Genomic DNA, 23,277 nt, shown 5'->3' with positions numbered 1-23,277 from the left:
ATACTCCTAGGAATCCAACCTTAGCTTCACTAACACTGTCCTCCCCTGGTTCTCCTATCTTTCTGGTTGCTCATTCTCAGAGTCTTTCATGGGCTCCTCCTCTGCTTCCCACCACCTATCTGTGAGAGTCCCTCAAGGCTCAATTCTGGGTCTGCTTCTATTCTCCATCTATGTCCATTCTCTTGGAGAATTCATTTGCTCTCATTCATTCAATTGTATTTATTGAGTACTTACTGTGTGCAGAGCACTGTACCAAGTGGTTGGGAGAATACAATACAACAATAAACAGACACATTCCCAGACTACAATGTTTGCAGTCTAGGGCTTCAACTACCATCTCTACGTGGATGATTCCTTATTCTATATCTCCAGCCCAGTCTCACATTTCCTCCTCCTGCCTTCAAGACATCTCCCCTCAGACTTAACATGTCCAAAACAGAACTCTTTACCTTCCCACTCAAACCCTGTCCTCTCCCTGATTTTTCTGCACTGTAGACAACTCCATCATCCTTCCTGTCTCCCAAGCCTGTAACTTTGGTGTTATCCTTGCTTTATATTTTCATTCAACCCGCATGTTCAATCTGTCACTAAGAGCCACACTTTCTTCTCCATTCAAACGGCTACCACGTTAATCCAAGCACTTATACTGGATTTGCTTTATCCACCTCCTAGCTGACCTCTGAGCCCTCTGCCTCTCCCCACGCCAGTCCATACTTCACTCTACTGTCCAGATCAGTTTTTTACAGAAACATTCAGTCCATATTTCCCCACTCCTCAAGAACCTCCCTTAGTTGCCCATACACCTCCATATTAAACAGAAAGTCCTTGATATTGGCTTTAAAGCACTCAATCACCTTGCCCCCTCCTGGAGCTTTAAAAACCATTATTATTATTATTATTGTTATTATTGTTAACTGTAACCTGGGATATCCCGAGGAAAGAGGGGGAAGGACCAGAGGAAGGAGAGCCCCGAGATACCTTCAGGGACGTTCAGAAGGTTCTGTATGGAAAGGTTTCAGATCTAGAGAAAAGCAGTTGGAACTGGAATTGTTTTGATTGTTACTGAATTCAGAATTATTAAACACTATTGAGATCTTAGATCTGGGTGTCTGCCTGCGGTAGGGACTGGGTGAGAAGTTCTATGAGAGGGGGAGATGCGGGAACCTGGGGAGAGTTGATGGAGCAGGAGGGAGAGTTTTGTCTGTGAGCCTCTTGCAGCTAGTACAAGGGAGAAGGGGGAGGGAAGGGGTACGCTAGTCCCCGATGACCTTAACACCTTAGCGGAGGTGCCAGGGCTTTAGACGAAGAGTGGTGACAGGGACTTGGAGCGAGTGAGCATTGAAGGTCTCCAAACCTGTGCTGGAAGATCAGATGACCCTTAGGAGAAGCAGTGTGGGTCAGTGGAAAGAGCATGGGCTTTGGAGTCAGAGGCCAGGGGTTCAAATCCCAGCTCCACCAATTGTCAGCTGTGTGACTTTGGGCAAGTCACTTCACTTCTCTGTGCTTCAGTTACCTCATCTGTAAAATGGGGATTAAGACTGTGAGCCCCCTGTGTGACAACCTGATCACCTTGTAACCTCCCCAGCGCTTAGAACAGTGCTTTGCACATAGTAAGTGCTTAACAAATGCCATTATTATTATTATTATTATTATTATGACCCGGACAGCTTGAGAAGCGGCATGGCTTAGTGAATAGAGCATGGGCCTGGGAGTTGGAAGGTCATGGGTTCTAATCCTGGCTCTGCCACTTGCCCATTGTATGATCTTGGGTAAGTCACTTCACTTCTCTGGGCCTCGGTTATCTCATTTGGAAAATGGTGATTGAAACTGTGAGCCCTACGTGGGGCAGGGACTGCGTCCAACCTGATTAGCTTGTATCCACCCCAGCACTTACTACAGTGACTGGAACATAGTAAGCACTTAACAAATATCACAATTATTATTATCATTATTATTATTAGAATCCAGCAGAGGCTGATTAGGTTTGGGGTGCTGTTCAAGTGACTCTGAGGGCACTTTGGGCCAGGACTGAGAGGTGAAAATCCCTGGGAACCTCACTGACCTCAACCAATCAATTAACCAGTGCTATTTATTGAGCACTTAGTATATGCCTAGCACTGCATTAAGTACTTGGGAGGGTACAATACAACAGAATTAGAAGACATGTTCACTGCCCATAACAAGCTTACAGTCTAGAGCGGGACACAGACATTAATGTAATAAATAATTTATAATATATACTTTAAAGACAGGTACATAACATTGTGGGGTTGGAGATGGGGTGAATATCAAGTGTCCTTGTGTCATTCATACTTTCAATTATATTTATTAAGTGCTTACTGTGCTTGGGAAAATACAACAATAAACAGTGACAATTACTGCCCACAACGAGCTCACAAGTGCACCTCACAACCACGCATCTTCTCCAGAGCTTAGCACACAGAAAATGTCTAATCAGTGCCATAATTATAATAGGCTAGGATTCACTGGGTACCTTTTGTTCTGTTAAATTCATTTTTATCATTTTCAATGCTTTATTTTCAAAGAACAGTGACAGTTTTAAATTAAATAGCCTGGCACTAAAGTTAATTCAATGCCCATAGGATACTTACTTGTTCAGTAAACTTAGTGTGGCCCAAATATGGGCCTTCAGGGACACATTATTGTGTTTTTAATTCTTTCTGTTTCTTATTTTCTCAAAGTCCAATGTCCAAGTACAACTTCAGCATTTATTTATCTTTTTTTCTTTCTGATTTATTTGGAGCATAATGACACTATAGATGTCTTTTCATTCCAGAAGAAATCACCAATATGAGGTATTAAGACCCATTTCCTGGAAATCCTACACTCATATCACTTTTAAAAAATAATAAAACAAGGAATATGTCTCCAGGTAATTCCCGATTTCTCAGTGTACTTTCTTTAGAATGCTCATTTTCCACAAGACTTACTGAAACTCCCCAGGACCCATGAGAAAAAATGCTATCCAAGTACATTTTCACTGTCCAATGTTCAACAACAATATATAGACACAGTCCCCTCCTCTAGACCGTAAGCTTGTTGTGGGCAGGAAATGTGTCTGTTTATTGTTATTTTGTACTCTCCTAAGCACTTAGTGCAGTGTTCTGCACACAGTAAGCACTCAGTAAATATGATTGAATGAATCAAGAGAAGTATCTCCAGCAAGCCATAATAGAATGACATCTGGGAAACAGCACGGAGTAAGTCAGAAGGTCATGGTTCGAACCACTTGTCTGCTGTGTGACCTTGGGCAAGTTACTTAATGTCTCTATGCCTCATTACCTCATCTGTAAAATGGGGATTGAGACTGTGAGCCCCACTTGGGACGGGGAGTCCAACCCAATTTGCTTTTATCTACCCCAACACTTAGTACAGTGCGTGGCAAAAGTAAGCACTTAAGAAGTGCCAGAATTACTATTTTTATTATTATTATCTGCAGCATAATCACTCAGTCGAGTGCTGGAAGGGGAAAAATTAACTCTTACAAACTATCATTTCCTCTTGATTACATAATATCAGTCCATTTCATTCATTCATTCAATTCATTCAATTGTATTTATTGAGCGCTTACTGTGTGCAGAGCACTGTACTAAGCACTTGGGAAGTATGAGTCCAGGATCCCAGATTACAGAAATTAGAGGATTTAAGGTTTCTGGAAAATCCTGATCTCTAATGGAAACTCTGTGCATGAGAGTTTCATAGAGGACTAACTTGTCTTGGTTGACAGATAATCAGTCAATCAATAAATTATATTTATAATAATAATAATAATGGCATTTGTTAAGCTCTTGCTATGTGCAAAGCACTGTTCTAAGCGCTGGGAAGGATACAAGATGATCAGGTTGTCCCACATGGGGCTCACAGTCTTAATCCTCATTTTACAGATGAGGTAACTGAGGCCCAGAGAAGTTCAGTGACTTGCCCAAAGTCACACAACTGACGATTGGGGGAGCCAGGATTTGAACCCATGACCTCTGATTCCAAAGCCCGTGTTCTTGCCACTGAGTCACACTGCTTCTCCTATTTATGGAACACATGTCTATGGAACACTAGTCAATAAATACGATTGATGATGATGATGATGATGATGTCTAGAGCACTGAACAAAGTGTGTGAGAAAGTATAATACAATTGGAAGACATGATCCTTGCCCTCAGGAAATTAAAATCCTAACTAGTCTCCAACTGGCTGGAAAAGTTCCCCATTCTCAGAATATTCATTCATTCATTCATTCATTCAATTGTATTTATTGAGCACTTACTGTGTACAGAGCACTGTGCTAAGCACTTGGGAAGTACAAGGCAACATATAGAGACAGTCCCTACCCAACAGTGGGCTCACAGTCTAGAAGTCACATATTCCTAACCATCTGCTCCAAAAAGAACCCACCCTACCTGGTTAGCTCACAGTCATGCAGCAGAGTCAAAACTCAAGGAATTGTAGGAGAGAATCCAAGATCGCTCCTAACATCCTCTGTATTTCTTCCCACTTGCTATGAATATTTTTTATGCTATTTGTTAAGCACTTACTAAGTGCCAGAAATTGTACTATGTGCTGGGGTACATGCAGGCTAATCAAGTTGGACCCATTCCATGTCCCACATGGGGCTCAAATTCTTAATCCCAATTTTACAGATGAGGTAACTGAGGCACAGAGAAGTGAAGTGACTTGTCTAAGGTCACACAGCAGACAGGTGGCAGAACTGGGATTAGAACCCAGGCCCTTCTGATTCCCAGACCCGAGCTCTATCCACTAGGCCGTGCTGCTTCTCAAGAAATGAAGTTTCTTATCATTAGAAATGAAGTTCACTGGTTGCTTCCAGGATTTGAAAGACGGGGTAATTTGAGGACGGTCACCCTTTTAAGGAGGCCACCCAGATTCTAGTGCCTGTGGGGTTGAAAGGAGAGTTGAGGAAAAAGTACTATGTCCTTTTGGTGTTGTTTTCAATATGAGTTCTCCACAACACCAGGACCGCTCCCTCAGAGCAATGATGGTTGGAAATGGATGACTTCCTATGACAGAAAAGAGAAGGGTCACCTAACCCCCTTCCCACTGCTGGTGTGTCCAAGGGACAACTCCGGGAGAGGGGAGGGTTCCTCCCAGAAGAGGGCAGTGAGACACAGCAGACACATCCCAATAAAAATGTATCCCTGCTGAGAGTCACTGTCTTTTTTTAAAAATGGTATTTGTTAAGCATTTACTATGTGCCAGGCACTGTACTAAGCGCTGAGATAGAGACAACATTACAATAATAATAATGATGGCATTTGTTAAATGCTTACTATGTGCAAAGCACCATTCTAAGCACTGGGGGGGATACAAGGTGATCAGGTTGTCCCGTGCGGGGCTCACAGTCTTAATCCCCATTTTAGAGATGAGGGAACTGAGGATCAAAGAAATTAAGTGACTTGCCTAAGGTCACAAAGCAGACAGGTGGTGGAGCCGGGATTAGAACCCATGACCTCTGACTCCCAAGCCCGGGCTCTTTCCACTGAGCCACGCTGGTTATAAGTTTGGACACAGTCCCTGTCCCACATAGGGTCTACCTCTGTTCTATTGTACTCTCCCAATAATAATAATAATAATAATAATAATGGCATTTGTTAAGTGCTTACTATATGCAAAGCACTGTTCTAAGCGCTGGGGAGACACAAGGTGATTACGTTGTCCCATGTGGGGCTCACAGTCTTTATCCCCATTTTACGGATGAGGTAACTGAGGCTCAGAGAAGTTGTGACTTGTCCAAGGTCACACAGCAGACAAGTGGTGGAGCCGGGATTGCTTCCCAAGAGCTTAGTGCAGTGCTGTGCACATGGTAAGTACTCAATGAATATGATTCATTGATTGATAGGGCTCACAGATTGAATCCCATTTTACAGATGAGGTAACTGAGGCACAGAGAAGTTAAGCGGCTGCCCAAGGTCACAAAACAGACTAGTGGTGGAGCCGGGATTAGGATCCAGGTCCTTATTCATTCATTCATTCAATCATATTTATTGAGTGCTTTAAATGCTTTAAAGCCAATGATGAGGAGTTTTTGTTAGATGTGGAGGTTGGATGGGCAACCACTGGAGTTTCTTGAGGAGTGGGGAAACATGGTCTGAACTGGGTTTCTGTGAACCAAATCCCACGCTATCAAAAAGAGTCCCTGGCCAGAAATATAGAAATCCCCAAGCTCTTGGACTGGGCAATATCCTTGGGAGAGAAAACTTGGAGGAAAGTGAGCGTATAATCTGGGGTTTAGCATGGGGTTCAGCTATGCATATAGTAAGCATTCAATAAACACCATTGATTGGTTGATTGTTGATTGGGATGCTGATGGGGTCTGGACTAGAAGTATACCTGAAGGCTCGCAGCAACACAGCTTCTTTGTTTTACAGTGCTCGTTCAGCACTTATTATGTGTCAAACACTATTCTAAGCGCTGAAGTAAGTATAAGATAATGAGATTGGCCACAGTCCCTGTTCTGCATGGGGCTCACACTACTACGTAGGAGGGAGAACAGGTTTTGAATCCCCATTTTACAGGTGAGGAAACTGAGGCACAGAGAAGTTATGTGACTTGCCCAAGGTCACACAGCAAGCAATTGTGACAGCAATTGGCAGACTTGGGATTAGAACCCAGGTCCTCTGTCTCCCAGGCCCACACTTTTTCAACTTGATTGGGGTGTTTAAGGATAACGGACCAGGGATCATTTCTACCAACTCTATTTTACTCTCTCAAGCACTTAGTACAGTGCTCTGCACTTTCTTTCATTCAATCCTATTTATTGTGTGCTTACTGTGTGCAAAGCACTTTATTAAGCACCTGGACATAGTAAACATTCGATAAATACTACTGATTGATTGACACCAGGATATCCAAGAAGAGGTTTTATGGGAACTTAAAGGGGGCACGGATTCCAGAAGGGCAGAGGAAACTGGTCAGCACAGAGCACAGAGCAGCCTATACTTAGCAATGTAGATAAGTAGTCCAACCTTATCCCAGTGCTTAGTACAGTGTCTGGCACATATTAAGCTCTTAACAAATACCATAAAAAATATAACAGAATAACTATACTTTCTCTAGACTGTTTAAGCTCATCTCTAGACTGTAAACTCATTTTGGGCCAGGAACGTATCTACCGGTTCTGTTGTATTGTACTCTCCCAGGTTATTAGTCCAGTACTCAGTAAATACCATTGATTGACAAGTGGATCGCTTGGAGATCAGTGCAGTGGACGGTGGTCAGCAGGAGGAAGAGGAATTGGTGTTCTTGAGCAAAAGCTTCAGGGTGTTCAGGAGAGCAAGAAGCAGTTTCAGAAACAGAACCTGGCCCGTAATGGGACAAACCCATCAAAGAAGCAAGGAACCAACCTGTTGTCCGCACAGTGTGGCCTTTTCAGCCGTACTTGACCACATAAAGAGCCCCTTACTGTGGGCATGACCCTCTCTGAAATGTAGGACAGCTAGATTCAGACACAAATAACACCTCAATCTCATCCCCTCATTCAATCCATTCATTCGATCAATAATATTTATTTAGGGCTTACCGTGTAAGCAACTGGGAGAGTACAATAGAGTGATAAAAAGACACATTCCCTTCTCACAACAAACTTGCAGTCTAGAGGGAGAGACAGACATTAATAGAAATGAATAAATTACAGATATGGTGGTAAGTGCTGTGAGGCTGGGGGGTGAGGGGTATGAATAAAGGGAGCAAGTCTCGCCACTGACACCTTGCCCAGATCTTCCCTCTGTCCCGGAACTCCCTCCACCTATGGAACTACCCCCTCCCCATCTTCTAAGTCCTACGAAAATAATATCTCCTCTAAGAAGACTTCCATGACATCTTTCATTCCCCAAATAATATTCCCTCCCTTCTGTGTCATCAGTCACTTGGGCTTGTACTCCCTTCAAGCCCCCATTCCCACAGCACTTATGTCCACATGGTTATACCCTGCCGCTTTACCTATATGTTGTTTATTATAATGTCTGTCTCCCCCATTAGATAGTAAGGGCCTTGAGAGCAGGGATCAACTCTACCAAGTCTATTGTATTGTACTCTCCCAAATCCTTGGTACAATACTAAGTGTTCAGTAAATCTGACCGTTTGGTTATTTGATATATCTCCAAAGGATCTATCCTTACCTGCAGCTTCATCTTTCAGAGAAATAGAGCCCAAGGAAATCAATTAATGGTGGTTATTGGACACTTAACCCAGTGCAAGAGCACTGTACCCAGTGCTTAGTACAGTGCCTGGCACACAGCACTTAATGAATACCGGAATTATTATTATTATTATTAAATGCATAGGAAAATACAGTACAACAGAGTTGGTAGGTCCATTTTCTGCCCATCACAAGCTTACAGTCTAGAGAGAAATGTGCAGTCCACTGTTTCCTTGTGGCTCATATTCCTGCTCATTTGATGGAACACACTCTTGGTAGCAACTAGGGCAATGTAGATTTGTATTTGCTCAAGCATAGTGTTCTACTGGGTACTCAGTATAGTGCCCAGAACACAGAAAGCATGAATAGAGTGTTTTGCACAAAATAGGTACTCAGTACAGTACTCTTCCCATAGTGGGTACTCAGTACAGTTGTCAGCATGTTGGAGGTGCAGAAATCAACCCTCTACGTAGAATATATGCTCAGTAGACTGGTCAGCACCCAAGACATACCCAGTACAAAGGCTCCACACCAAATAGATGCCATTAAACGAATAAATGGATCTCTTTTGGATCTGAGGAGGACACAGCTGGTGGTGAGATTATGTCATTGTGTGTGTGTGTGTGTGTGTGTTTATGTTTGTTGGGAAGCTAATGCAACTGATTCCTGACTGATTATCGATCATTCAATCAATGGTATTTATTGAGCACTTATTGTGTACAGAGCACTGCCCTGAGTGTTTGTTTTGTCTTTCTTATGCCGTTGAGTCATTTCCGACCCGTAGCGACTCCACGGACACATCTCTCCCAGAACACCCCGTTCTCCATCTGCATTCATTCTGGCAGTGTATCCAGAGAGTTTTCTTGGTAAAAATATGGAAGCAGTTTACCATTGCCGCCTTTCGCACAGGTAAACTTCTGCTTCCGCCCTCGACCCTCTCCCATGCTGCTGCTGCCCAGCATGGGTGAGCTTTAGCTTGTAGCAGGTTGTCTTCCACTCGCTAGCCACTGGCCAAGCTAGGAACAGAATGGGTGTGCCAATGCTTGACTCTCCCTCCCATAGCTGAGACTGGTAGAGTATTGGAAACTCTCCAGGTGAGACCCTGAGAGAGATCTGAGTGTTTAGGGGAGCACAATATAGTAGAGTTGGTAGACACGATCCCTGCCCTGAAGGCGCTTATGGTCACATCATATCTCTTATAGAGTTCTCCTTGTCACATTGTTGCATTTGGTGTCCATAGAGCCTAACGCTGTTTTGTTTCTGTTTCTCGGTATCACAACCTCCCTACGCTTAGTCAAGTGCTCTGCACACAGTAAACGTTCAATAAGTCTCAGTGATTGATCGATTCCTCAAGCCTCTGCATCCCTATTTATTGAGCACCACCTATAAGCAGAGGCTATACTAGATGTTTGGAGTACAGGAAAAAAGATTCCTGCCTTTAAAGAGTTTACAGTCTAGTAAGGGAGAGGGCAGACATAAATGGACCAAAGTGAAGTGGTTAAAGAGGGAGAAAATAGACCTAAATGATAGACACAAAAAATGATTGTAAAATAAACAAACATAAAACAGCAACAGCTTAGTGATTAATTAATGAGTTCCCAGGTGGTTGATGGGATGATTTGAACAGGAAAATGAAGTAATCAATCAGAGAATGCCTCTTGGAGGAGGTAACTAAAGCAGCCACCCAATTTCTAATCGTTACAGATGACATTTCTAATTGCTATGTCTTCTGCTGCTGCTGTTTCCCAATTGTCCACTTCTATTATTGTAATTATTATTGTTAGCATTCATTAGGCACTTAGAAATTGCCAAGCATTATTCTAAACATTAGGATAAATGCAGGAACAACAATTAAGGCATATTGTCTATCCCACCAGGGGCTCATAATCTACCCCTTAAGGCTTGAAGTTTTGCTTCATTGTGTCTGTAAAATGTTTTCTTCTTCTGGTTTGTTTGGTTTATTTTTTTCCTCACAAAACTCCCAGTGGATGCAGATGGAACATTTTAGCAGATCTGTTAAGACCTTGAGCAAAGGTAAAAGAAACCCAAGTGCATAGGACTGGTTAATCCATTTAAACAGAAAAACTGCCCTCTCTCTTTACACCTATTAGTCTGCCAGCTCATAAAATCACAGTAAAAGCAAATTAAAGCTCAAATGACAGTAGATTCTATTTCTCAAGTAAATAGATAACTAGTGGCTTTAAAAAACATAAAAGAAATATGTTGTGGGGAAAATTTTCCACTGTACCCCTACTAGGAGATGGATAAACATGCTGTTATGTGTCTTCAGGGAAAAGCAAACCAGTCATCACAGGTTTTCAGAAATAAATAACATTTATTTCTAGGATGAAACTATTTACAAAAGGGTCTGTGTCAAACTCCCTTTTACTCTGGCTTTTATGCTGCATCTTCCAGAGTATTTCTCCCTAAAGGAAGAGAATCTTCCCCTTTAATTCTGCCTATGGACTTATTTTATATTCTAATATAAGCAGTGCTTAGCACATAGTAAGTGCTTAACAAATAAAACAAATTATTATTATTATTGTCGATAATAATAATAAAGGTTTTTAACAGCTTCAACTTGTCTTCCAAGCTGTGTTCTCATTCTAATTGACTTGAAGGTTGTTCTTTATTTCCTTCTCCCTCGATACTGTTTCTCTTAACATTTCTGCCTCTGCTCCAGGATTGTACGGGCCTTATCATCCTATATCTTCCTCCTACCCTGCTTTTTCCAAAACTTTTTTTTATGGTATTTTTTAAGCACTTACTGTTTGCCAGGCACTGTCCTAAGAGCTGGGATCGATCCAGGATAATCAGGCTGGACACAGCCCATGTCCCACATAGAGCTCACAGTCTCAATCCCCATTTTACCAGTGAAGAAACTGAGGCACAGAGAAATGAAGTGACTTGCCCAAGAAGCAGACAAGTGGCTGCTTCTGTTGTTTTGAAAAACCTTGTTTTTCAAACCTGTATTCTCACCTGCTAGGAGTTGGAACTGTATCCTCTTGAGGATCTTGACATCCTTTCTCATGTTACACCCTTGTACATCACAACAGGCTCTGGAATCCATATGGGACCTCTGTCCCCCGACCTCCACGGCAGCCCCACCAATCTCCCCCGTCCTCCCTGAAGCACAGACTTGGAGACCGCTTTTCTCCCCATTGACTGTGGCCAGGAGTGAGGGTCTCCAAGGACCTTATAGCTGATTGTTTCCATGCTTTAAATTTAGATTATTTATTATTAATTCGCTCATACCGATTGTATCAATCAATCAATCAATCAGTGGTATTTATTGAGCACTTTCTTTGTACTGAGCATTGTACTAGGCCCCTGGAAGAGAACGATTAAGTAGAATTAGTAGACACGTTCCCTGGCTGCAAGAAGCTTACAATCTAGTGAAGGAGACTTTAAAATAAATTACTGATGGGGGGTTGGGGGAGTATAGGGATATGCATTTAAGTGCTGTGGGGCTGGGAATGAGTTAATATCAATTTATTGAGTGGTACAGATCTAAGTGTAAAGGCGATGAGGAAGGGAGGGCAAATGGGAAAAATAAGGGCCTATTCAGGGAAGGCCTCTTGGAGGAGGTGTGATTTCAGTAGGGCTTTGAAAAGAGAGAGGTGGTCTATGGGATGTGAGTGGGAAGGGAGTTCCAGGCAAGCGGGAGGTATTTATTGAAAGCTTGATTTATTGATTTATTGAATCGATGGTATTTATTGAATGCTGGCTGTGTGCAGTGTATTGTACTAAGTGCTTGGGAGAGTACGATATAGAGATAACTAGATAACTTGATTTCCATCAATTGTCTTACTCGGCAGTGAGACAGATGAGATCAAGTTATAGCGAGTAGGTTGGTGTTAGAGGAGCTGAGTGTGTGGTCTGGGTTGTAGTGGGAGGCTAGTAAGGTGAGATAAAAGGGGAAGAGCTGATTGAGTGCCTTAAAGCCATTAATAAGAAGTTTCTGTTTGATGCGGAGGTGGACGAGCAATCATTGGAGGTTTCTGAGGAGGAGGGAAAAGTGGACTGAACAGTTTGTAACTCATCATCAATTTGTATTCCCGAGTTCTCCCACTTGTCCTGTGAGTCTCTTGGGACTTTAGGTCTGATCTGTTTATCTTGTACCAACCGCAGTACTTAACCCAGTGCTTGGCACATGGTAAATTCTCAATAAACATAACCATACTAATTATAACAATATTTCCTTTTGAACAATCAAAGCTTTTCATCCTTTTAAAACTTAGGACAATACAAAAAATCCTTGTCAAACCACAGGTCTTTTCATGTTCTTATCTTTGAGAATAGGGCCGGGAATCAGAGGACCTGGGTTCTAATCCCAGCCTGCTACGTGACCTTGGGCAAGTCACTTTACTTCTCAATACCTCTGTTTCTTCATCTGTAAAATGGGGATTCAATGTCTGTTCTCCCTCCTACTTAGACTTTTAGCCCCATGTGGGACAGGGACCCTTTCTGAGCTTGTCTTGTCTTATGCAGTTGAGTCATTTCTGACATATAGTGACTCCATGGACACATCTATCCCAGAACACCCCACCTCCATCTGCAATCATTCTGGTAGTGTAGCCAGAGAGTTTTCTTGGTAAAAATACAGACTAGGTTTACTGTTACCTCCTTCCGTGCAGTAACTTGAATTTCTGCCCTTGACTCTCTTCCATGCTGCTGCTGCCCAGCACAGGGGGGTTTTGACTTGTAGCAGATTGCCTTCCATTTGTTAGCCACTGCCCAAGCTAGAAATGGAATGGGTATGCCTCTGCTTGACTCCTCATCCCATAGTTGAGACTGAAAGAGTACTGAAAACTCTCTAATTGCCATCCTGAGAGGGGCTTCCTGCGCTCCATGTACCCCAGCGCTTAGTACAGTGCTTGATACTTAGTAAGCACTTAACAAATACTCCTACAATTAGTCCCATCTCAGTTCAGTGTACTCCTGCTCACCCTTTTCATTTCCAAATGCATCAACTTTCCTCCAAATAACCCAGCTGTTGAAGGGCTCATTGCACAGGGCATGGTTTAATAACATTCAATCGAGGTCCTCCCCTGGGTATTTTGCTTTTAATGAATTTTTGATCATTTTCTGCTACCTATTTGACTGAGGACTTCCTCATCTGGAATTGACTTTGTAGTAAGTCATATTACATTTCCAATTTTGTGAATTCAGTATCATTAAGTTGTGGTCTGTTATCTGTCATGACCTTGTATGCTTCTGCAAAAACAGACTTAATATGAATGAACACGTTTGATGTTGAAGTGCCATTCAGCATAGCAATTGGGGAAAAGCTTGGAAGACTATTCAATCCATCAGTGGTATTTATTGAACGCTGGCTGTGTGCAGTGCATTGTACTAAGTGCTTGGGAGAGTACGATACAACAGAGTTGATAGACATGTTCCCTGCCCGCAAAGAGTTTAAAAGTCTAGAGATAACTAGATGAGTTGATTTCCATTTCTGACCAAGGTTTATCCATTTTACACTCCCGATGATGTGTCTCTATAGGCTCAAGGATTCCTGTTATATACATGGTTCATGCCAGCTGATCTAATTTCCAGTTAGCAGGCATTACCCAGTTCCTTTTCAACCAACCAACCGATCAATCGATCAGTCATATTTACTGAGTGTTTACTGTATGCAGAGCACTGTGTTACGCACTTGAAAGAGTACAGTATAACAGAGAGGGTAGATACATTCCCAACCCTCAACAAGCTTACAGTCTTGAGGGGAATAATAGTCATTTTGAAAATGACTATGATGGTTAGCCTAAATTCATGACTAAATTCCTGATGAGGTAAAGGAATTCTCTCTGTGACACACCTCAGCTGAAATTCACATTTTTTTAGCGTTTCATCTTGATGGCTAGCCTCCACACTGATCTTCCCCCTGGCTTTCATTTCCACACTTCCTGGTTCATCTATTGACATCAATCAGTGGTATTTATTGAGTGCTAACTGTGTGCTGAGCATTGTACTAAGCGCTTGGGAGAGTGAAATACAACAGAGAATCCTTGTTCACAAGGAGCTTACAGACCAGAGGAACAATACACCTTAATGCTGGTGTCTTTTAATTCCTAATATCATCTTATGAAGCTCTCTCTGTTAGCTGCTGCTGCTTACCTCATCCTGCCCTTCTGCCCTGCTCATTCTCTGCCGATGAGTTCCCCCGATTCTCAGGCAATGGAGACGGGACTGTGTGGAAGAGGAGGGTTAAGGGAACCACTGCTGTCACCCTCCACCTCACTCTTCACCCCTTCCTGCTCACCCTGCCCACCCCTCCACACCCCAATTGCCCCACGGCTGGGAGGGGCTGGGGCTGGGAAGCCAGCAAGGGAACAACACACTACTGGGATGAAACAGAGGCAGCTGTGATGGGACGAGATTGTAAAAATAACAATAATAATAATAATTGTGGTATTTGTTAAGTGCTTACTATGTGCCAGGCACTGCACTAAGCGCAGGGGTAGGTACAAGATCATCAGGTCCCACATGGGGCTCACCGTCTCATTCCCAGTTTTACAGATGGGTAATTGAGGTCCAGAGAGGTGAAGTTACTTGCCCAAGGTCACATAGCAGAAAAGTGGCGGGGCTGGGATTAGAACCCATGACCTTCTGACTCTCAGGCTCGATCCACTATGCTGCTTGTATGGGCTTGGCTGCCAGTGTAGAGCTGGTCTTCTTTTCTCATTTAGCCTCCTCTCCCATCCTTCTTCCTTCTTTCTCTGCCTCTCATTCTGTTTCTCCCTTTCTCTTCCCACCTCTCACTCCCTATTTCTCTTCCTCTCCCTTTCCTGCCTAAATCGACTCCCCACTTTTTCTCTTTCCTTTTTACTGTCTCTCTTTCTCTTCCTGCCTCTCCCCTATTTTTGCCACATCCCTGAAAATCACATCCCCCAGGGGACCCAGCCACAACAATAGAAATGTTAATAATAATCAATTAATCAATCAATTGTATTTATTGACACTTGCTGTGTGCAGATCACTGTATTGAGGGCTTGGTAAAGTAGAACACATGAGAGCTGGTAGAGTTGGAGCTTGCAGTCTAGAGGGGGACTGTAAAAATAAATAATAATAATAATACTATTTATTAAATGCTTGCTACATGCATACTTTACCAATAAGGACTGGGGTAGATTCAAGATAATAAAATTAGACATAGTCCCTTCCCATACCAGCCTTACAATCTTTGAGATACAGAAAGCAGGTGTTTTATCTCCATTTTACACGGTGGTTCTGCAAGGTAAAATGACTTTCCCAAGGTCTCTTACTACAATCACATCATGTCCAAAAGGTTTTCTCCGTTGAAGCCCTCATCTCCTCTATTCTCTCTCACCTCTCCATCACCTGTGCATTTAAGTACGTGATATTCACCCCACCTTCAGCCCCATGGCAGTTACATATTTATCTGTTACTTATTTCAATATCTGTCTCCCCTTAAAGACAGAAAGCTGCTTGTGAGCTGGGAGCATGTCTACCAGTTGTGTTGCATTTTACTTGCCCACCACTCAGCACAGAGCTTTGAGCACAGCAAGTGCTCAATAAATACAACTGATCGATTGTTCGCCACCTCGCAGGCCAGTGTCAGAACTGGGATTCAAATCTAGTTCTCCAGATTGTCCATCTCTGGATTCTTCCCCTGGATCCCTCTTGTCTGGTCACCCAATGGGAAGGAACCCAAATCTCAGAGGAAGACCCATTTTTTGGTCCAACCCTTGAAGCTGTGAAAGAAAACCCTGAAGCTCCTTCAGAACTCTAAAAGGAATCTTGTTCACTCTACCCCTACTGGTCCTCTAATTCAACCCTATTTCGACTGCATGGGGTGTTTATTGATCATCATGAGGAGAAGGTTCAGGAAAGGACAATTTTGCCTTCTGCTTTCACCTCTGCTGTTAGCTAGAACTGGAGGTCACTGCTCAAGATAATAAGTGGGAAAACAATTACCTGGGAAGAGAAATCCATTTTCCTGCAGTAGGAGAAATAGACCACTGCTAAACCATTTTCAGGTTCGAGAGTTCATTCTTCTTTGATCCAACTTAGATTTAGGAAAACTTCTTACCACTTCCAGGAAGGACAAGAGAAAGGCATTTTCCTGCAGTAGGAAAAGCTGAGAGCTCATAATAATAATTTTGGTAGTTGTTAAGCATCAAGCACTGTTCTAAGCACTGGGAGAGTTGCAAGATAATCAGGTTGTCCCACATGGGGCTCACAGTTTTAATTCCCATTGTACAGATGAGGTAACTGAGGCACAGAGAAGTTAAGTAACTTGCTCAAAGTCACACAGCTGGCAGAGCTGGGATAGAACCCAAGACCTCTGACTCCCAAGCCTGGGCTCTTTCCACTGAGCCATGCTTATGTACTTATTTTGTGGTGAAACATCTATTCCCCACCTACACTTTCTTTTTTTTCCCCTCTCCTCTGTCATTTACCCTGGTTTATTTCCTTCTCAGCTTCTTTTGTTTCAGAGAAGCAGTGTGGCTTTGTGGAAAGAGCCAGCTTGGGAATCAGAGGTAATGGGTTAATAATGATGACATTTGTTAAGCGTTTACTATGTGCAAAGCCTGTTCTAAGCGCTGGGGAGGATACAAGGTGATCAGGTTGTCTCGCGTAGGGCTCACAGTCTTAATCCCCATTTTACAGATGAAGTAACTGAGGCACAGAGAAGTTAAGTGACTTGCCCAAAGTCACACAGGTGACAAGCGGCAGAGCCGGGATTTGAACCCATGACCTCTGACTCCCAAGCCCGTGCTCTTTCCACTGAGCTACACTTCTAATCCCAGCTCTGCCATTTGTCAGCTGTGTGACTTTGGGCAAGTCACTTAACTTCTCTTGACCTCAGTTACCTCAACTGTAAAATGGAGATTAAGACTGTGAGCCCCACATGGGACAACCTGATCACCTTGTATTCCCCCCCGCCCAGTGCTTAGACAATGCTTCACACATAGTAAGTGCTTAACAAATACCATCATTATTATTATTATTATCCTTCCTTTGCTATTTCCTTCTAGTTTCCTTTCCTTCATCTGCCTTGAGTCATGCTTTAGGTCATGAATTTCATTGTTCTCCCAGAAGCCAACAGGGCACATATGAAACTGGTTTATCTGTCTCACTCGTGCAGTCTGATTAATGAACAGGCCTTCTGATTCGTTCTTTATACAAAGTGAATCGCATCTTGCTCAAGCTTGCTATTTTCAGGATGGTATCCCAAAGACATTTGACATAAGTTACAGGTGAAATGGGTCACCAAAGCTCCAACCCAGTTCTCTTTCAATCATTTTCACGCTTACTATTTTCTGCCACTGTGAAAGTCCTATAGGGTCACTTTTCCCAAATCGTGGCCAAGACCACCTATTTTGAACTAATTCTCTTATATTTAGTCCAGTGCACGTCAGTAACACAGTAAGTGTTTAACAAATACCACCGTTACTATTGTTATTTTTATTATTCCCAACATTTTATTTACAAGCCTGACATCTCTTTCAGTTACTATGAATCAGTTTTTATTCAATCAATCAATCATATTTATTGAGTGCTTACTGTGTGGAGAGTACAACAATACTTTGTGCAGGACATCACTCTGCCTCCTTGAGAAGCTGTGGTAGAAGTGAAAAGCACTGCATTCATTCAATCGTATTTATTGAGTGCTTACTGTGTGAAGAGCACATTACTAAGCGCTTGCATGTAAGCCCAAGAAGCCTTGTCATCATAACAAGAAAGACAGGCAGAAAAGAACTCCTTTCACCCATTACATAGACACATCTAGTAACCACAAGAGCATGGAAACAAAGTGAATACATATAGGACATCATACTAAGCGCTTAGAAGAGCTCTATGTGGGACAGGGACCACATCTGGCCAATTAATGTGTTTCTACCAAGTGCTTAGAACAGTGCATGGCACAGAGTAATCACTTAACAAATGCCATAAAAACAAAACAACCAATAGAGTTGGGAGACATGGTCTTTGAGGGCAGGAATTTTGTCTAACAGCTCTATTGTACAGAACTCTCCCAAATGCTCTGCACAGTGCTCTGCACACCACAAATACTCAATAAATACCACTGACTGGTTGATTGATTGGCTGAGTACATGCATAGGTATGTGTATATAATAATAGTAATTATTCTATTTGTTAAGTGCTTACTACGTGCCAAGCACTGTTCTAAGTGCTGGGGTAGATACAAGGTAATCAGGCTGTCCCATGTGGGGCTCACACTTTTAATCCCCATTTTACTGAGGTAACTGAGGCACAGAGAAGTTAAGCAGCTTGTCCAAGGTCACACAGCAGACAAGTGGTGGAGCTGGGATTAGAAGAACCCATGTCCTCTGACACCCAGGCGCATGTTCTTTCCACTAAGCCACCTATCTATATAATATATATGTAATATATATATATATATATATATATATGTATATATATGTATAATATATACATATATATATTAAAATAATAATAATAACGATTATGGTATTTTTAAGCACTTACTATATGCCAGACACTGTATTAAGTGCTGTGGTGGATATTGGACACTGTCCCTGTCCCACGTGGGGCTCACAGTCTCAATCCCCATTTTACAGATGAGGTAACTCAGGCCCAGAGAAATGAAATGACTTGTCCAAAGTCACACAGCAGAGAAGTGGTGGAGCCTGGATTAGAACCATGGCCTTCTGACTCTTGGGCCCATGCTCTATCCAGTACACCATGCTGCTACTGTATCTCTCTCACACTTTCTCTCTTTCTCTCTCTCTCTCTCTCTCTCTCTCTCTCTCTCTCTCTCACACACACACACACACACACACACACACACACACACATATAATACATACATACACACATGCCCCCTTACCCTGTTCATCTCCAGCCATGCCCTACTTTTCAATGTCCCTGCTCTAATGGATTGCTTGGGATAGCTTCCATTTCTCCCGGTATTTGTTGATATCCTTTAAGGGGAAAAAAATGCTCATTTTCCAGTGGAAATGGTCTCTTCTGAGCAGATGGGGTATTCTCAGCCTGTAGGCTGCTTTTGAATTACCCTTCTCCCTCCCACAGAGGCTGATTCTGGATCGGCTCCGCAATCAGAAAGAGATACCCAGCAGGCAGATAAACTGGGGTCAAAATCCGGATTCATCAGCCGGGCTTTTCCTATCTGCTGCTGGGGAGTTCTACGTTGAGTTCTGGCAAACTTCTGTGCTGTCAACCAGACGGACTGTGAAATTACAGCTGACTGGTCTGATACTTAAACCACTGCTAAACCATTTTCAGGTCACAGGGTTCATTCTTCTTGTCTCCAACTTAGATTTAGCAACGTTGAGAAGCAGCGTGGTTCAGTGGAAAGAGCCTGGGCTTGGGAGTCAGAGGTCATGGGTTTAAATCCCAGCTCCGCCAATTGTCAGCTGTGTGACTTTGGGCAAGTCACTTAGCTTCTCTGTGCCTCAGTTACCTCATCTGTAAAATGGGGATTAAGACTTTGAACCCCACGTGGGACAACCTGATCACCTTGTATCCCCCCCAGCATTTAGAACAGTGCTTTGCACATGGTAAGCACTTTACAAATGCCATTACTACTATTATTATTTAGGAAAACTTCTTGTAACTTCCAGGAAGAACAAAGTCTTTATGGAAGATCTTTATGCCCAAAAAGAAATTCACTGTAGATTAGGGAGAGGGAAAAGACAATACCATTTTCATGGATCTGCAAGAATGTTTTTGTCAATGGAATTCTTGCAGATGTTTGCAAAAAATACACAGTTTTGAAGCAGTGTGGCCTAGTGGAAGTCCGAGGACTTGAGTTCTAATTCAGGCTCTGCTACTTCTCTTCTGTGTAGCCTTGGACAAGTCACTTGACTTCTCTGTGCCTCAGTTCCTACACATGCAAAATGAAACCTATTCTTTCTCCTATTTAGACTGAGTCCTGACAAGATTATCCAGTATATCCTCCAGTGCTTAGTACACTCCTTGGCACGTAGTATTATGAAGGAATAAATATGCTACTTCAGCATTAATCACCATTCTTAAAACATTTGGCCAAAGAGTAAAGCAACTAACCTTCCCTCCTGCTAATGGTGTATAAATCCTATAAGTCTTAGAGGAGCCGGTTTAGACTTTAAAGGCTTGGGGCTTGCTTTCTTGGACTCCGATCGCAGAGGCTCTAAGATGCAGTTACAAACCTCAAACATCTTGAAATGAAAACTCGAGAGGCATTTGAGGCTTCAGAATCAAAGCCATAATTCAATATTATGCTGAGAAAAATAGCTACAGGGCAAATGATTGCCATTTCAATATTGTGTGTATGATCAACATAATGATTAAAGAGTGATTATGCCCTTTAGATTACTCTGTCTTCCTGTAAAGTTTTCATTATGTTTTCCATCATTTCCCATGAATCTATGCCTTGGTTTCTATATGAACGTGTTTAAATCTTCAAACGCCTCTTTTATGTGATTTACCATAGCAGCAATGCAGTAAAAGTCTGACGATCGAGGCCGTTCATGGTCACATGCGAAGAATGAATTATGAATCTCTCCATGTTCAATGCTGAAAAATCTCAGGCAGCTCTTCCCTGACTGAGTGGTATATGACTCAGCTTCGGGCTCCAAATAGGTTTATGTCTTTTGTAGACAATGCAGAGTACAGAACCTCATTTTTCTCTCTCCGTATATAAACACTGCGCAAATAACTTTATTTGGAAAAGGAAGACATGATTAATCGCTTTGTTTATGCTTTGGAATTCTTTGGTCTTTCAGAAGTACTGTAAGCTATTTTGACAGGAGTGACATGACCAAACAAAATAATGTGGAGAAATGAAAGGCAAGACGCTCATACATTGATTGGAATGAATCACTGCTGATGAATTGTAATTTGTTGCTGTATGTTAAAAATAATGGGATTGTTTGAGTAGTGCGTATTGTCAGGTGAGTGGCACTGGAGCTCAGATCATGTAGGATTGCCGGCTTTATCTGCCTGATGAATTCTAGGGGAAAATGTGCCAAAGCTGATGATTGTTGATAAGTAAAACGCTTAAGAGTTATGAATAAGTGGGTTAAGAGTGAGTTCCTGTTGGAAAAAAATTGGTTGTAGTAATTGTAATAATAGTAGTAGCAGTAGTAGTGGTACTAGTAGTAGTTGTAGTAATTAATAATTAGTAGTCAGCAGTAGTAATGGTGATAGTAAAAGCACTAGTAATAATAATAATAATGTTGGTATTTGTTAAGTGCTTACTATGCGCCAAGCACTGTTCTAAGTGCTGAGATAGATACAAGGTTATCAGGTTGTCCCACTTGGGGCTCACAGTCTTCACCCCCATTTTACAGATGAGGGAACTGAGGCCCAGAGAAGTGAAGTGACTTGCACAAAGTCACACAGCTGACAAGTGGCGGGGGCAGGGATTAGAACCCATGACTTCTGACTCCCAAGCCCAGGCTCTTCCCACTGAGCCACACTGCTTCTCAGCATGGTAGTAGTAGTAGTTGTAGTGGTAGTGGTAGTAGTAGTGATGGAAGTAGTAATAGTTGTAATAGTAGTAGTAGTGGTATATTCATTCATTTAATAGTATTTATTGAGTGCTTACTGTGTGCAGAGCACTGTACTAAGCACTTGAATATGTAGTTGTAGCAGTAGTAATTATAGTAGTAGTAGTAATCATAGTAGTTTTAATAGTAGAAGTGGTGGTAGTGGTAGTAGTAGTAGTTGTAATAGTAATAATAATAATTATTATTATTATGATTATGGTGTTTATTAAGTGCTTACTATGTGCAAAACACTGTTCTAAGCACTGGGGAGGTTACAAGGTGATCAGGTTGCCCCACAGGGGGCTTACAGTCAATCCACATTTTACAGATGAGGTAATTGAGGCCCAGAGAAGTGAAGTGACTTGCACTAAGTCACACAGCTGACAACTGGCAGAGCTGGGATTTAATAATAATAATAATAATGACGGCATTTGTTAAGCGCTTACTATGTGCAAAGCACTGTTCTAAGTGCTGGGGGGATGCAAGGTAATCAGGGTTGTCCAACGTGGGGCTCACAGTCTTAATCCCCATTTTACAGATGAGGGAACTGAGGCTCAGAGAAGTTAAGTGACTTGCCCAAGGTCACACAGCAGACATGTGGTGGAGCTGGGATTAGAACCCATGACCTCTGACTCCCAAGCCCAGGCTCTTTCCACTGAACCATGCTGCTTCCTTACTCACTTTACTCACCCTCACCCCCACAACAGTTATGTATATAACTGTATATACATACATACTGTATGTATATAAGTAGTGTGGCTCAGTGGAAAGAGCCCGGGCTTTGGAGTCAGAGGTCATGGGTTCGAATCCCGGCTCCGCCACGTCTGCTGTGTGACCTTGGGCAAGTCACTTAACTTCTCTGAGCCTCAGTTACCTCATCTGTAAAATGGGGATTAAGACTGTGAGCCCCAAATGAGACAACCTGATCACTTTGTATCCCCCCAGCGCTTAGAACAGTGCTTTGCACATAGTAAGCGCTTAACAAATGCCAACATTATTATTATTATATAACTGTAATTTATTTTAATGTCTGACCCATGACCACTGACTCCAAAGCCCGTGCTCTTTCCACTGAGTCACGCTGCTTCTCTGTGGTAGTAGTGGTAGTAATGGTAGTAGTAGTAGTAGTAGTAGTAGTAGTAATGATAGTTGTAATAGTAGAAGAGGTGGTAGTGATAGTTGTAGTTGTAATAGTAGTAGTAGTGGCATATGAAGTAGTAGTAATGGTAGTAGTAGTTGTAATTGTAATAGTGGTAGCAGTTTCCCTCTCAGGGTCGCACCTGGAGAGTTTCCAGTCCTCTACCAGTCTCGGCTATGGGAGGGAGAGTCAAGCAGAGGCCTATCCATTCCGTTCCTAGCTTGGCCAGTGGCTGGCGAGTGGCAGGAAATCTGCTATAAGTCAAAACTCACTCAAGCTGGGCAGCAGCAGCAGGGGACAGAGTCGAGGATGGAGATTCGAGTTTACTGTGTGGAGGGTGGCAATGATAAACCAAGAAAACTCTATGGATCCACTACCAGAATGATTTTTTTTTATGGCATTCATTAAGCGCTTACTATGTGCAAAGCACTGTTCTAAACACCGGGGAGGTTACAAGGTGATCA

The 23,277-nt window shown here is 42.5% G+C and overlaps 1 non-coding gene across 1 annotated transcript; it reads left to right on the top strand.

Moving 5' to 3' along the window:
* The first annotated feature begins 22,937 nt into the window (after positions 1 to 22,937).
* LOC119926168 lies at positions 22,938 to 23,075 on the top strand. The gene has a single exon (XR_005450068.1). It is a non-coding gene; the product is annotated as a small nucleolar RNA SNORA7 (small nucleolar RNA).
* Positions 23,076 to 23,277: the final 202 nt, after the last annotated feature.

This window comes from Tachyglossus aculeatus, chromosome 3 (genome assembly GCF_015852505.1).
Source record: "Tachyglossus aculeatus isolate mTacAcu1 chromosome 3, mTacAcu1.pri, whole genome shotgun sequence".
Lineage (NCBI taxonomy): Eukaryota > Metazoa > Chordata > Mammalia > Monotremata > Tachyglossidae > Tachyglossus > Tachyglossus aculeatus.
This window is presented reverse-complemented; position numbering and strand designations above follow the sequence as displayed.